Source organism: Sus scrofa, chromosome 2, assembly GCF_000003025.6.
Source record: "Sus scrofa isolate TJ Tabasco breed Duroc chromosome 2, Sscrofa11.1, whole genome shotgun sequence".
Taxonomy (NCBI): domain Eukaryota; kingdom Metazoa; phylum Chordata; class Mammalia; order Artiodactyla; family Suidae; genus Sus; species Sus scrofa.
In genome coordinates this window covers 24,452,700-24,468,668 of record NC_010444.4, presented here as the reverse complement: position 1 = coordinate 24,468,668, position 15,969 = coordinate 24,452,700, and positions in this window count along the sequence as shown.

Here is a 15,969-nt window from a genome sequence, read left to right as displayed (position 1 = left end):
TGATTTATTGAGAGAACAATCTGAAAAAGTAATTCTATTCCGTACAAAAGGAAGAAAAAAGACCCAACAATATGACTCTAATTTTGCATGAAGGAATATAGAAAGACATTTTAGTATCAAAATTGTGGCAAGACAGTAATAAAAGTTATGGTACATGATATATAATTATAATACTTTTCATGTCGATAAAAATGTGTAGTCTTTCTAAAGAGTTTTTTTTGTTGTTGTCAGTTCCACTTCAGATGGTAGTAGATTATCTCCATTGTGTGCGCTTATAATATTGACAGCCCTGTTAAGATTTAAAAAGTAAATCCAATAACTCTCCAAATTGTGTTAATATTGGCTATATTCTCAGAAGAAATTAGCATCAATTTTACTGTAGATTGCATAGTATTTTCAAAGGATGGCTTATGTGCAAATGGTGGTAATGGTGCTTGAAGTAATTAGGGTGTTTAACAACTAGGCAGAAAAAAAAAACCACTAATTATTCTTATCTTCTCCCCCCTACCACCCTCCCGCGCCACAAGGATAGGAAAACCTGGAAAATATTTGAATCATAGACACATTGGGGCATCTTTTTACGAAAAAACCCCCACAGTATCTGACGTCTTTGCAAAAATGATTTCTGAGGAACTTTGGGTTTAAGAAGCTCAGTGTCTTGAACTTATAGAGGGCTTAGCTTGGAAAATAAAGGGCAACTGATTCCTGAGGAGACTTTAGTTCCTGGAGAATAGTTTATGCTTGTCTTTAATGCTTTGGTCATAGTGTTATCATGTGATTGACTAGTGACTTCTAATGACTCAGTGTTTCTGTATCTATATACATTGATGTATATTTCATATGCATATATATTTATATTATTTTGCAGTGAACCAACTTATTTTCAAACGTGAGTAAAATCCACAGATTAGTTCATCTGTGTTGCCTTTTTTGTTTTGCTGAAATTGAGTTTGCTAAACCTTTCTCTGGGGAAAAAAAAAACCTGTGGCATTTTTCTTTCTTCATCTCTAGTCTTTTTTATTGTTCTGTCCTGTGGGCTTTGCCTAGAGCATCTGTTTCTGTTTCCCCCAACCCACCAAGTGTAAGTGTAACAGAGAGAGGTATGTGTTGGTAGTTGGTTGGCGTTTGAAGAGCTGAACACCTGGCTGCTGGTGTGCAGGTGCCCAGAACTCTGAGAAGGGTTTTCATTGAAGGCAAACAAAAAGAAGAAAACATGCAAGTTGCAGATGAGGGCTTGGGTGTCGGACTTGAGATGCTTCTGTGTTCAAAACCAATAAGGACACGTGAGTCCCTTACATGTCTGGGACCATGTCAAGTGCTGGTCAGAGTATTTCTGGAAAATTTCTTCAGTTACATCATATGGCTTGTGTATTTGTCAGCCTAAATGAATCTAATATACCCTGTTTATTGTCCTCAATTTGCAAGGATATCAAAGGGTTTTATGCAGATGGTATCTACACTGATCACGTCTCATTGTGGTGAAACTAAGCTTTCACATGCTATACAGCAAATGCCATCACCATAGTTTAGAATGGGAGATGAAATACCTTTTGCTAAAAGTGTGCTCACATGTTCATTTCCCTCCAATTTGACAGTCATTACAGTTTAAGCAATAATTAATCAAAAGAGAAGCTATTAAGAAAACACCAAGTGTCAACTGAGTGTTTACCACATGGTCACCACCATCTTAGATGAGATGTTGGGGAAAAAAAAGGATAGCTAAATACTTTATCACATCACAGAGAGCCCGACCTTGACCCAGGAAAGAGAAGTCAATGCACTACCATGGGAACCCAGTGGGGAATGAGTACTAGCTAGACCCATTGCTTCAAATAAATTATTGCCATTGATATTCCATAGCCAAGGAGAGAAGGGAATAGATCTTACTTTCTGGAAGTTGAGCTCTGTGTTCTTTTGGAGAGAGATGGCGCCTCTCGCTGATGGGCATCAATGGCACATAGCTGTATCTGCGTGCCTCTCCCTGCCTGTCCCTTCAGACACGCCACTGCAGATGGCACATGTAGATCTTGTGGTCATGAAGGGTTGACATCAAAAGCCAAGAAACCCATCCTTCTCAGCCCGCAAGAGCAGCTTCTCTCCACCACAGCGATGAAAGCCCGAGATAAGAGGGGCATTCCCACCACTGTGCTCTCTTGTGGGCAGCTGGCAGTTAACACAGGTGGGCGTAAGGTGCTGCCCGTCTTTTGAAGGTGGTCTGTTGATGTGGATCCCCTCCCTGGGATCAGCACCCTGCTTTGGCCCAGGAGCTGTTCTGAGAAATAACCAAGGTGGTGAATGACCTGCCTGGCTTTCGGGAAAATCAGAGGCAGCTCTCCAGAGACCTCCTGTTGTTCAAAGGCTGTCAGGCAAGGTGGTGAGCCTTTGTGACTAGTGGCCTTTTGAGGGGCCACCTTGATGCTTGATTTTTCAGAGGTCAGATTAGATTGCTGAATGGCTGGCCCACCCACCTCCTCCCATCAGCTAGGTGGGAGGGAGGCTAGGTCTGTTCAACCCGGGGTGGGCAGAGCTAAAATGCAGAAGAAGAGAAGCGAGTGTTGAATGAGGCTGCCCTTCACCAAGCAATCATTGTTCTGTTTAAATTACACTGTGCTATTTTATCTTGACCCACAACCAAAGGGAACTCATTGTAATACATTATCACATACAGGATAGTTGGCTCATTAATAAAACTCTAGGAAGGAGACAGAGGTAAACAATGAAAACTCCCACACATTAGCACCATCATGTACTACAATATTTTCCTTCTTTTCATCAAAATCCTCCATGTAATTAAATCCCAAGAAGTCAGCAAACAAATCCCTCAGCTTCTTTTATTGCATTTTTTAAAGGGAATTAGTTATTTTTCATACTAAGTAGCAACAACGCACAAAGTCCTGGATGGTGCTGAAAGTTTTCCTCCAGTCAATACATATTTATTGAGTGCTTATGATAAGCAAGGCGCCAGTACTCTGGAGGTGCAGTGATGAAGACAGAACACATATTTCTGATAAGTGCTATGCTGAATACCAATCTGGAAGAAGCGAGACAGACAGAGAGAGAGAGAGAGAGAGAGACAGAGACAGAGACAGAGACAGAGACAGAGAGAGCATTTGGGTGGAAAGGGAAAGCCTCCGTAGGGAGGTTACAGGTTAGCGGAGACTGTAATAGCAGAATGGGGGCAGGCTCCCCATGACCAGCAAAAAGTGTGTTCTTGGCTGAGCCAATAGCCAGGTTAAAACCCTAATGTGGAAGCAAGCTTGGAGACAAGAAGGACACCAGGAAAGCCTGCATGGCTGGAATGTAATGAGGGAAAGCAAAGATTGTTGGAAATGCCAGGCAGGGAGGGGACATCCAGAGACTGTATGACATTGGAGGCAGTGGGAGGGAGTTGGATTCTGATCTCTGTGCCGTGGGAAGCCATCGCATTTTTTTTAAAGTCTTTTACGGGCTTTATATTTTAAGAGATGAACTCAGCTGGATGCAGTTGAGATGGGGTGAGGAGAAGACGCAGGGCGACCAGCCATGTGGCTGGGATTGCAGCCACCCAGGTGGAGGGGGAGATAATGGCTTGGGCATGGAGGGTGGAGGTGGAGAAAAGGGGATGGATTCAGGACCCGTTCTGGAGGCGGAGTTTATGGGACTTAGTGAGGGATGAGATACACGGAGCGTGAGTGGATGAGAAGAGTTGAGACTGAATTCTCAATTGTTGCTTCACATTATTCTCTTCTAACCTCTGAGGGGGTAAAGCCTGGATAAAGAAAAACGTGTTGCTGGGGGCGGGGGGCGGGGGGGGTGAGATGTGTCTGGAATTTCCAAACATAACACTCTGATGTTGTAGGAGGTTTCATTCTTTATTAAACACCATTTTTGCTGCCTTGAGATAATTCTCAAGCCACGTGCTATTATCCCTCTTTCCACGTTAAAACTTATGGATTATTTAATAACACTATCACTTTGAGTGTTGGTGCCCAGCCTCACTCTCAGGCATCTCGGCATCTGAAAGAGGTGTAAAGCCAGTCATCTAAATATCAGAGGTGCCCACAGCATCTCGCCTTGACCTAGAAACTGCCTAATAAATGTCTGGAATTGAATTGTGAAGGGATTTAGGGCGATGCCCCGTGTGTGGTCTGCAGTCGTGTGTGGTTCTGTGAACTGTGTGTTCCAGGTTCATGACAAGATAAGTCTCAAAAGGAAGATTGAACATTTGGAAACCTCTGGAGCCAAGTGAAATTGCTGTGACATCCAAGCGGCATTTCATTTTCCCTGTGATTTACTTTTATTCTGTTCGATGGATTGGAAATTAAACAGACCAAAAAAGATCCTGGTTTTTCACCCCCAAACCTTTTAAGAAGCACTGGTTGAGGATGATAGACAATGTCACTGCCTTTCTGAGGGAGCGAGTGGATGGGTCACATCACATTGACAGGTCAGGTATTAGGGGGAAATGGAGCTGGTTCTTGCGCTTTCTTGTTCTGGCTTCTTCCCATCACAGGTGGGTTCTAGAGTGTCCAGGATGCTCCTGACACGTGTAACCTGTGAAAATCTGGAAAGAGAAGCAAGTGGAGGAACCATGGAAGTGTACATCGTGGGGAAGCATGAAACTGAGCCTGAGTAGATACCTGGAAACCTAGGTACGGACAGGACCAGGCTTTCCTCTTTCTCCTCCATGAACTCCCACAGGGCGATTTGAAATTGCTTTTGCATTTCGGAGAGCCGTAATTTGTGGAGTTGGAAGGCACTTTTGGAGACCATTCAGTTCCGTTCCCTCATTTTACAGATGAAGTAACTCCTCTCCTAAAGATATGTACTGACAGGGAAAAGTCTCGTAGGGCCCAGAAACCGAGGATGAAAGGGCCCTGGCTGATGTTTTCCACCTCAAACCGAGCTGAGCTTGTGGGTGGTTTTGCACAAGGCTCATTTTTCAGTGTTGTGATTTGGATCAACTCTCTTCACCAATCCACCTCTCTGTAAAACTGGAGCCCAGGAAACCCATTTTTAGCCTCTTGTTTTGACGTAAACCAAAGTCCTGTTTAGTTGTAAATTGGGGCTGGAAAAATACAATTCCATGCTCCAGCAGCTTTTCTCGGTTTGCACATCTGTCGTTGGAGATAGTTGCCAAGAAAACTTCATGAGGTGCCTTTCACGAGGAAACCAAGCAACCCGCATGATCATCAGCACCCCCTCTTTATCCATTTCCAATAGGACTTTACAGCCTTTAATTGTTTTATTGAGGGTCATCAGGTGCGTGGGTAAGAGGGTGAGTTTTGGGGTCAAGAAGAACAGGGTCATATATTAGCTGGGTGATTGTGCGAATAATGTGCCCTCTATTGGTTGAATTTATTTCCTTCAAATGAGGGTAATGTTTCTTATTTCTCACTGTTGTGAGGTTAAAAAGGAATGATACATATAAGCACTTAGCTTGGTGCCAGGCACAAAAGAATGACTCAACAGTGGGTTGTTGCAGGCAGAGGTTGGATCTGATGAACGGAGGGCGTCATGGATGCAGAGGATCAGGTGATGAGGCGGGCTGCCCCGTCAAGGCCAGTGTGAGGACCACCTGTCACTCCAATAGGACAGGTGGCCGGCAGAGGCCAGCTCTCCTGAGCTTACAAGATTCTGAATGGGGGAAGGGGAACCCCAGACAGGAGTTTTTGGTCCACAAATGTCTTCATGTATTGGCTGGGCTTCCTCCCAAGCAGAAAATTAAGAAGGGGTGACGAACACCTCCAGGAAATCAGAGGGAGCCTGGGCACCATGCTGTGGGTCTCCATTCCAGGGGCTCCTTGGTGGGAAAGAGGGAAGAGGGTACGTCTGTGAAACTGGGTCTCAGCAGAGGTGCCTGGACCAAGTAGACGTGTTGAAGGCAAGCCAATGAGCATGACAGAGATGTGGTGAGAAAGTGAGACAGAGGCCAGGACAGTTACTAGCAAGAAGAAAGATGGGTCTCCAAGGCGAAGAGATGTCCATGGCCAGGACCTGAATCTGGTGGGAGGCTCTTGATTTCTTACTCTCACGTCAGAGAAGACAAGGTTTCATTAAGTGGAACTGGGTGAGCACAGCAGGCTTTACCAGCAGGCATATTTTGGGCAAATATTTCAACTTCTCCTTGTATCATTTTCTGTAACTCATTTTTTAAAATGATAGTTGATTTACAGTGTTGTGCCAATTTCTGCTGCATAGCAAGTGACCAGTCACACATAGATATATACGTTCCCTTTCTTATATTATCTTCCGTCATGATCTATCACAAGAGACTGGACATAGTTCCCTGTGCTATGCAGCAGGACCTCGTTGCTTATCCATTCGAATGTAGTAGTTTGTATCTACTAACCCCAAATTCCCAGTACATCCTGTTGCCCACCTCCACCCTCCTTGGCAACCACAAGTCTGTTCTCTACATATGTAATTTTCTTAAGGTATCCATTGAGTTAATTTCTACTTTGCAGGCTTGGTGGGAGGGCCAGAGAAAAATGCATTTCAAGTGTCTAGGACAGTGCCTGGTATGTGTGGGATGGTTAAAATGGTACCTGCTGTTTTTATTTATTAGTGCCTATTCTGGTTCCTAAGGATACCTAGAGGTTGAGTGATCTGGAAAGATGTATACATGACTGTTCTTTCAAAACTCCAGGAAAGAAAATGCTTTACTTAGACCAACCTTTTCAAAGATACTTCCTTAGAATATCAAGGCTTTGTGATGCTCTGTAATAAAAATCTGCTATGGTCAAATGTTGAAAATATCTCCCTTTGAAATTTCAGATTGCACATTAGAACACTAAAGGCTCTGAGAAGTCCTGTAGTGAAGAAAGATTTTGCTAGATCGGGTACAGAGCTTTCCCCCAAACCTCTCTGTCTTCTTTTCTTTTTCTTTCCATCGTTCCTTTCTTCTTCCCTCCATCCTTCCCTTTTTATTCTCTTTTCTTTCTCCCTCCCTCTCTTGTTCTTTCCTTCATTTCCTCCTTCCCCCTTTTCTTCTTTCCCTTCCTCCCTCTTTCTTTCCCTCTGTTCTTCCTCTCCTCTCCTCTGCCTATCCTGTTTCCCAGAACACCTATAAGCTTTTTTTTGTTGGGGGCGGGAGGTTGTCTAAGGAACACTAAGACCTGTTTTGAATGTCTGAATAATCCAACACAGACTCATCTAATAACATTCCTGCAGTTTTCCACCATATTTATATAAAAAAAATTGCCTAGGGAATAATGTTCAGCCTTACTCTTTGTCAATACATCTGAAAAATAGCTTTCTATTTTTTTGTGGATCAGCACAATCTGGTTGGATCTTCTAGAGCAATGTTTCTCAGACTCTAATGTGCATGCAAATCCCTCAGGGAACTTTTTTTTTTTTTTAAGTGCCACACCTTTGGCATATGGAAGTTCCTAGGCTAGGGGTTGAATTGGAGCTACAGCTGCCAGCATACACAACAGTCACAGCAGCATGGGATCCGAGCCATGTCTTTGACTTATACCACAGCTCGCAGCAATGCCAGATCCTTATCCCCCTGAGTGGGGCCAAGGATCAAACCCATATCCTCATGGATCCTAGTCAAGTTCATTTCTGCTGAGCCATGATGGGAACTCTCCTCAAGGTTCTTTTTAAAATACAGACTATGATCCAAAAAATAAATAAATAAATAAGTAAAATACAGATTATGATCCAACAGTTCTGGGCGGGGGAAACCTAAAGTGATTCTAACAAGCTCCTGGGTGACACGTGTTAGAAAAACAGAGTCTCAGGCCTCTCCCTAGATTTACGGAATCAAAACACACACTTTCAGAAGATCCCCAGGTGATTTGTATGCAGATAAAGTTTGGGAAGCACTGGTGCATCAGGGTCTCTCAAATCTTAGCACTACTGACATTTGGGGCCTGGTAGGTCTTTGTCAAGTGGGCTGTCCTCTGCAATGTAGGATGTTTAAAGGCATCTCTGACCTCTACCCACTAGATGTCAGTAGCTTTCCCTTCCAATTGTGACCAGCAAAAAATTTCTCCAGAAACTGATGAGCGTGCCCAGAGGGGGCGGGGCAAAGCTTACCTCAGCTGAGAATTGCTGGTCTAGATCCATTAGACGGTCTCATAGTTCTGTTCCTCTGCCATTCAGAGACTTTTTTCCTCCTGTTAAGTGTCTTTTTTCTTATTGAGATATAACTGACATATACTATTAATGTAATGTTTCCGGTGTGCAACATAAGAATTCAGTATTTGGAGTTCCCGTCGTGGCGCAGTGGTTAACGAATCCGACTAGGAACCATGAGGTTGCGGGTTCGGTCCCTGCCCTTGCTCAGTGGGTTAAGGGTCTGGCGTTGCCATGAGCTGTGGTGTAGGTCGCAGACGCGGCTCGGATCCCTCGTTGCTGTGGGTCTGGCATAGGCCGGTGGCTACAGCTCCGATTCGACCCCTAGCCTGGGCACCTCCATATGCCGCGGGAGCGGCCCAAAGAAATAGCAAAAAGACAAAAAAAAAAAAAAAAAGAATTCAGTATTTGTATATGTTGTGAAATGATCAGCACAAGGTAACATCCATCACCATACACAGCTAGGATTTTTTTTTTTTCTTGTGATAATATTTTTTTTTTGACTGTGCCCACGGCATGCAAAAGGTCCCAGGCCAGGAACTGAACCTGTGTACAGCAGTGACCCGAGACACAGCAGTGATAGTGCCAGATCCTTAACCCCTTAGGCCATTGGGGAACACAATGATGAGGACTTTTAAGATCTGTTCTCTTAGCGACTTTCAAGTATATGATGCAGTATTATTAACTGTAGTCACCACGCTACACTCCACATCTCCATGACTCACTTACTTGACAATCGGAAGTTTGTACATTTTGACCCAATTGGAGATATTTTATTTTAGATGATTTTTGTTTTTTCCATTATAGCTGATTTACAGTGTTCTGTCAATTTCTACCGTACAGCAAAGTGACCCAGTCACACATATACACACATTCTTTTTCTCACATTATCCTCACCAAGTTCCATCACAAGTGACTAGATATAGTGCCCTGTGCTATACAGCAGGATCTCATTGCTCATCCACTCCAAATGCAGTGTTTGCACCTACTATCTCCAAACTCCCAGTCCAGCCCACTCCCTCCCCCCTCCCCTTTGGCAACCACAAATGAGATAACTAAATAATAATCTCACTTAAAACAATTCAATTTCGTATCCACAGTTCCCAAAGCTGTTCCACATCAGAATCACCCTCGGGAAGGTTTGCAGATTCCCACTCATTAGGATTGTGGAGAGGTTTAGAAACCTTTATATTTTAAAAATAAAGGTAATATTTTATTTATTTTATTTTTATTTTTTTTGCATGGCATGTGGAAATCTTTATAACCAGTTTATAGCCAAATGATTTTTTCATTGAAATGCAAATTTGTGCGAAATCAACACTTGCTGGTTATCTATGACATAAATAAGTTAATACAGAAGAAATAGCACTTGTGGTCGACATATTTGTATATACAAACCTACATGAAAGACAAGTTCATTTGTTTTTTGTTTTTTTTTTGTTTTTTTATCTTTATTAAAAAATAATTTATTGTTAAAAAATGCTAGCCATAATTTGTCCATGCAGGGTTGCCACAAAACTTCAATTTGTAAAATCACAATATCTGTGAAGCACAAGAAAATGAGGTAACCCTGTATTCCTGAAACAATGATGGAGTAAAACTGTAATTTATTTCTCTCTCTCTCTTTTTTTTTTTTTTTTTTTTTTTTTGTCTTTTTGCCATTTCTTGGGCTGCTCCCGCGGCATATGGAGGTTCCCAGGCTAGGGGTTGAATTGGAGCTGTAGCTGCCGGCCTACACCAGAGCCATAGCAACGCCAGATCCAAGCCTCGTCTGCGACCTACACCACAGCCGCAGCAACGCAGGATCTGAGCCGCGTCTGCAACCTACACCACAGCTCACCGGATCCTTAACCCACTGAGCAAGGCCAGGGACCGAACCTACAACCTCATGGTTCCTAGTTGGGTTCGTTAACCACTGAGCCATGACGTGAACTCCTATTTCTCTTTTTTTTTAATTGTTATCTCCCCAATCCAATTTTTTTTTCATTGTACAGCATGGTGACCCAGTTACACATACATGTATACATTCTGTTTTCTCACATTATCATGCTCCATCATAAGGGACTAGACATAGTTCCCAGTGCTACACAGCAGGATCTCATTGCTAATCCATTCCAAAGGCAAGAGTTTGCATCTATTAACTCCAAGCTCCCAATCCACCCCACTCCCTCCCCCTCCCTTGGCAGCCACAAGTCTATTCTGCAAGTCCATGTTTTTCTTTTCTGTGAAAAGGTTCATTTGTGCGGTATATTAGATTCCAGATATAAATGATATCATATGGTATTTGTCTTTCTCTTTCTGACTTACTTCACTCAGTATGAGAGTCTCTAATTCCATCCATGTTGCTGCAAATGGCCTTATTTCGTTCTTTTTTATGGCTGAGCAGTGGGGTACAATTTTAAAAGGTATTGTATTTTTGCATTCCTTTTCTAATATGTCATTGTTAGTATACAGAAATGTGGCTGATTTCTGAATGTTAATCTTATGTTCTGCTACTTTGCTGAATTTGTTGATCCGTTCAAGTAGTTTTTGGGTTGAGTCCTTAGGGTTTTCTATGTATAGTATCATGTCGTCTGCATACAGTGACAGTTTTACCTCTTCTCTTCCTATTTGGATGCCTTTTATTTCTTTTGTTTGCCTAATTACTGTGGCTAGGACTTCCAATACTATGGTGAATAACAGTGGTGAGAGTGGGCATCCTTGTCTTGTTCCAGATTTTAGTGAGAAGGCTTTCAGCTTTTCTCCACTGAGTATTATATTTGCTGTGGGTTTGTCATAAATGGCTTTTATTATTATTATTTTTTTGTGTGTGTTTTTGCCTTTTCTAGGGCCTCACTTGCGGCATATGGAGGTTCCCAGGCTAGGGGTTGGATCGGAGCTGTAGCCACTGGCCTGTGCCAGAGCCACAGCAATGCAGGATCCGAGCCGCGTCTGCAACCTACACCACAGGTCACAGCAACGCTGGATCCTTAACCCACTGAGCAAGGCCAGGGATCGAACCCTCAACCTCAGGGTTCTTAGTCGGATTCGTTAACCACTGTGCCACGACGGAAACTCCATGGCTTTTATTATGTTAAGTTATGTTCCCTCTATACCCACTTTGGTAAGAGTTTTTATCATGAATGGATGTTAGACTTTGTCAAATGCTTTTTCTGCATCTATCGAGATGATCATGTGGTTTTTGACTTTTCATTTGTTAATGTGTATGACGTTGATTGATTTGCATGTGTTGAACCATCCTTGCCAACCTGGGATGAATAAATAAAGGTAATATTTTAGAGTTAGGTAATCCTTAATTCGTGGCAGGCACTGTTCTAGTAGCTTTACAGACATTAACTCATTTAATCCTTATAAAAGCTCATAAGGTCGGTACAGGTATTATTTCTATTTCACAAACGAGGAAATCGAGCCACAGAGCAACTTCTTAAGATCACAGATACAGTATTAGAAACTGACAGATTTGTGGGAGTAGGTGAGTCCTCCTACTCCCCCATCTTCTCTCCTCATCTAAAACATGGCACAAATGAACCTACCTGCAAACCAGGAACAGATTCACGGACATAGTGAACGGACTTGAGGTTGCCAAGGGGAAGGGAGTGGGAGGGACTGGGAGTTTGGGGTTGGTAGATGCAAATTATTACATTTCGAATGGATGAGCAATGAGATCCTACTGTATAACACAGGGAACTCCGTCTAGTCTTTTGGGATAGATCATGATGAAAATGATATGAGAAAAAATATACGTACATGTATGACTGGGTCACTTTGCTGTACAGCAGAAATTGGCACAACATTGTGAATCAACTATACTTGAACTAAAAAAGCAAAGAAGCTGCTGGAGGAGGGAGTCTGTCTACAGGGTAGCACGAGGGAGAAGTGTCCCAAGTGCTGGTGGTCCTGAGGTTGGGAGGGTGTGGGGATTGTAGAGCCCAGCTCTCTCTCTACATAGTTATCCATTTTAGCACTTGGACAAACTGGGCCACTGACATTTTCAGAGTTATTTCTTTATGCTAAGATTACTGCAGTCTTCATTTTTTTTTTTTCTGGGTACAGTAATATAGTTGGTCGTGTAGGGCAAGTTTGACCTTTTCCCCCAGAAATCTGATGGTACCAATTGATTTTCCTGCCCAGGTATTGCCTATTACTGCTCCCTTGGCCCCACCTCCACAGGGCTTAGCTTTCATCAGACACCCTCTTGAGTTTCCAAATAAAATGAAGGAAATGGAAATAATATGTATGGTCTAGTGACACTTTCTGAAAGAATTTATTGTAAAAGATCTAGTATTTAAATATGGATACATTTAGTCTATTACACATAATTTTTTATTTATTTCCACCTCACCTGGTGCAGAATGATGGAATTCAAACTATGATTAATTACAGTGGTGAGAGCTGAGCTGTGGGCCACATGAAAACAAAATGAGATTTTTAAAGGCCTTAAAGTCAAGTCCTTCACTTAGATTCAGACATCTAGAGACACAAGTTTGTCTCTGGAGTTATTTCTAGAAATAAAGCTATTTAAAAAATTAAAGCTAGCATAAATTAGCATTTATTCTATTTCAGGCACCATTATAAATTCTTTAAATATATGAGCTCATTTAGTCTCTCCAACAACCCTATGGATGGGTACCATTATTGCTAGCAGCTTACAGATGAGACAAGGCACAGAGAGGTTGCATAACTTGCCCAAAATTGCACAGCTGGCTAGTTGCAGAGCTGGGATTCTTTTTTTTTTTTTTTTTTTTTTTTTTTTGTCTTTTTGCCTTTTGAGGGCCGCTTCTGCGGCATATGGAGGTTCCCAGGCTAGGAGTCCAATTGGAGCTCTAGCTGCTGGCCTATGCCAGAGCCACAGCAACACGGGATCCGAGCCGCGTCTGCAACTTATACCACAGCTCACGGCAACGCTGGATCCTTAACCCACTGAGCAAGGCCAGGAACGAACCCACAACCTCATGGTTCCTAGATGGATTCCTTAACCACTGAGCCACAACAGGAACTCCCAGAGCTGGGATTCTAACCCAGGTGTTCTGGCTGCAGAGTCTGGGATCTGAACCATTCTTCCTGGATTTTGGCCTGGGATTCTACCAACTTGCTATGGTAATGGTAGCCCTGTGCTGACCAGAACTTAAATTGTCAACTTTTTTTTTTTTTTTTTGTCCTTTTAGGGCTCACCCATGGCACATGGAGGTTCCCAGGCCAGGGATCTAATTGGATTTGCTGCTGCCAGCCTAAGCCAGAGCCACAGCACCACAGGATCCGAGCTGCGTCTGCAACCTACACCACAGCTCATGGCAATGCTGGATCCTCAAGGGTGCGGCCCTAAAAAGACAAAAAAAAAAAAAAAACAAAAAACAAAAAACAAAAAAAAATTGTCATTTTTTTCTGTGTCATTTTAAAAAATGCAGAACAGAGAGTTCCTCTTGTGGCTCAGCGGGTTAAGAACCTGACATAGCATCTGTGAAGATGTGAGTTTGATTCCTGGCCTTGTTCTCTGGGTGAAGGATCCAGTGCTGCTGCAAGTGGTGGTGTAGGTCACAGATGTGCTCAGATCTGCTGTTGCTGCGGCTGTGGTGTAGACAGCAGCTGTAGCTCTGATCTGATCCCTAGCCCAGGAACTTCATATGCTGCAGGTATAGCCAAAATAAAAGGGGGGGGGGAGAAAAGATTTTTAACAATGCTATTAGCTTATAATTAGTTATTCACAAGGTGTTTCAATATTTGGACTCCATGGAGGTGTGAGGAAAGGTATGACAAAAAAGATCCTTAATTGTGAAGCTGTTGGGCAAACGTGGGTGAGGACTGCTCCTGGGACCATAATGTCGCCCTCCTGCAATATTCCTGTGTCCGAGGGGACTCCACTGGGGGGATCTGAGGGGCCATGGAAATGCAAGCGTGGAGATCTGGAATTGGGGAGACCTTATAGAATCCACATTTCAACGGAGACAGCTGTGTGCACTGTCTCAAAAGGCTCTTATCAGGCGTTCAATAGAGGGAACGAGTCCTCTTTAGGAAGGTGATTATTGCAGGTGAACAGTTTTTGTTTTTTCCAGAGAATCGAAGGTAAGTTAACATGGCCAGCAGTTTTCTCTCCCATTTTAAGAGCTGCTAATGGGAGCTCCCATCATGGCTCAACTGTAATGAACCTGATTACTATCTAGGAGGATGCGGGTTCGGTCTTTGGCCTTGCTCAGTGGGTTAAAAGATCCTGCGTTGATGTGGCTGTGGTGTAGGCTGGCAGCTACAGCTCCAATTCACCCCTACCCTGGGAGCTTCCATATGCGGGGGCGGCCCTAAAAGACACACACACACACAGACACACACACACACACCTGCTAATGATCTTGTCCCTACCTGGACTGTTAAAATACATAGCTCCAAGCATTACTGAAACAACCTCTTTCATCATCCGTTTTGCCCTTTTCTGAGTATTTGAAGGAGGTCTGGCCGAGAGTTCCAGGAACTCTGAATGTAGCTGCTGCAGGTCCATAGCAAATTCACTAACACCTCCCGTCCCCCACAGCCTAGGAGCGCATCTTGGTGGAAAGAGTGATCTCCTTCGAAGAGCTTTTCGAAACTCTGCTGAGTTGAGATATTTTGGAAAACCTAGTCTTTTAGAGTCCTTATTTGAAACATTAAAAAAGATACGAAAATCAATTAACTTCACACGGGAAAAAATTCTTCGTATGGTAATCTTCCTTTACATAATCTCTTGATTATGTTTGGAAGTAAATTGCCTTGATTATACCTTGGATGGAGAGGAATGTCTTTTAATTAATTTCAAACGTGCTGTCATGATGCTGATTTGTACCATAGAATGATAAACTGGGTTGAAAGTTATACGTCTCTCTGATAGACGTGAACTACAGTTGGGTTTTTATTTTGTTTTTGGCTGAGTGGTGGACCCAGAGCTCTGTTCTCTTAAAGGGATGGACAGAAAAAGGTGTCTCTTATTTGGAAGTCAGGCTGAGTTTTATTGGCTTTTGCTGGCATGAGAATTTGTGAGAGCATTCTGCAAACTTCTCTTGTTACCTTTGTTTAAAAAAAAACAACAGATTACCAAGGTCATAAGCTGAGACACTGGCAAATACAGAGATAAGAAGTTTGAATGACAGAACTGGATAATTATGAACAATATCTAACAGCTATGCTTTATTAAGAGTATTATCATGGAGTTCCCATCATGGCTCAGCGGAAGGGAATCTGACTAGCATCCATGAGGACACAGGTTCAATCTCTGGCCTCACTAAGTGGGTTAAAGTTATGGCGCTGCCGTGAGCTGTGGTGTACGTCGCATGTGTGGCTCAGATCTGATGTGGCTGTGGCTGTGGCTGTGGCTGTGGTGCAGGCCGGTGGCTGCAGCTCTGTTTCAACCCCTAGCCTGGGAACCTCCATATGCTGTGGGTGCCACCCTAAAAAGACAAAAAAAAAAAAAAGGAGTATTATCTCATTCAGGAGTTCCCATTGTGGCTCAGCAGTAATGAGCCTGATTAGTATTCATGAGGATGCAGGTTCAATCCCTGGCCCCACTAAGTGGGTTAAGGATCTGGCGTTGCTGTGGCTGTGGTACAGGCCAGCAGCTACAGTTCCAGCTGGACCCCTAGCCTGGGAACTTCCGTATGCTGCAGGTGTGACACTAAAAAGCAAAAAACAAAGAGTATTACCTTATTTAATTTTAACACACCTTTAGTCGAGGAAATTTTGCAGAGGTTAAATAACTTGACCAAGGGCACACTGTTAGTCCATGGTTCAGCCAGCCCTGTTTGATTCTAAATCTATGTTCTGAATTGTTCAGGTCTTGGGATATTAGGAATTTAGGGGCTTCTTTTATCATTAGCGGTAAATGGTAAATTTCTAAAATTAATCTTAATTTAAGTGGTGTAAATAACAAAATATGCTTTGTAGATA